The sequence below is a fragment of the Rhagoletis zephyria genome, unplaced genomic scaffold, assembly GCF_001687245.7.
Source record: "Rhagoletis zephyria isolate East Lansing unplaced genomic scaffold, Rhagoletis_zephyria_1.1 Rzeph_scaffold_00119, whole genome shotgun sequence".
Lineage (NCBI taxonomy): Eukaryota > Metazoa > Arthropoda > Insecta > Diptera > Tephritidae > Rhagoletis > Rhagoletis zephyria.
In genome coordinates this window covers 438,264-438,886 of record NW_016157203.1, presented here as the reverse complement: position 1 = coordinate 438,886, position 623 = coordinate 438,264, and positions in this window count along the sequence as shown.

The following is a 623-nucleotide window of genomic DNA, read 5'->3' as shown; positions in this document are numbered from 1 at the left end:
TTAAGATGGAATTCATTTAGTGAATAAAATGTGAGGAATAGGTAAATTAAATATGTTTTGCGTTGTTATAAATGTATTGGAATTAATTTATTAATAAAAACGTGAGGAAATGGATATGTATATACACTTTTTACTGAATCAAAAAAATTATTTAACATGATAATAAAAACTTGGCACTTTTGTTTTGGAAAAATTGGCTTTTTCTGGTGGCCTGATGCCACACTGGCTCAGTTGTCGCAAAAGTACACATACATACACACATTTTTACTTGAAAATAAGTGTGTGTGGTTAATATGTATACGATGCCATCTCCATACAGCTCACTTCACCTCGCCTAGCACGCTCGCGTGCGCGCAGTTTGCCCGCGACGTCGACTGCTTGCACCCCTGCTGTGCATCCCTATACTAGATTGTCCACAAGTTTTCTTCGTGGATGTGGCTCATTTGATTCTGTAACCATCTAAAACGTGCACATTGACGCTTCTATTTGGTAGTTTTTGACGTTTTTCTTAAAGAACGAGAACAGAGAAAAATTTAATCCTTGACCAAAATAGGTTCGGTGCCAAAATCTTCATATTAGGGATTTTTGGCAAATTTCGAAAACAGTTGCTATATTTGTCGACT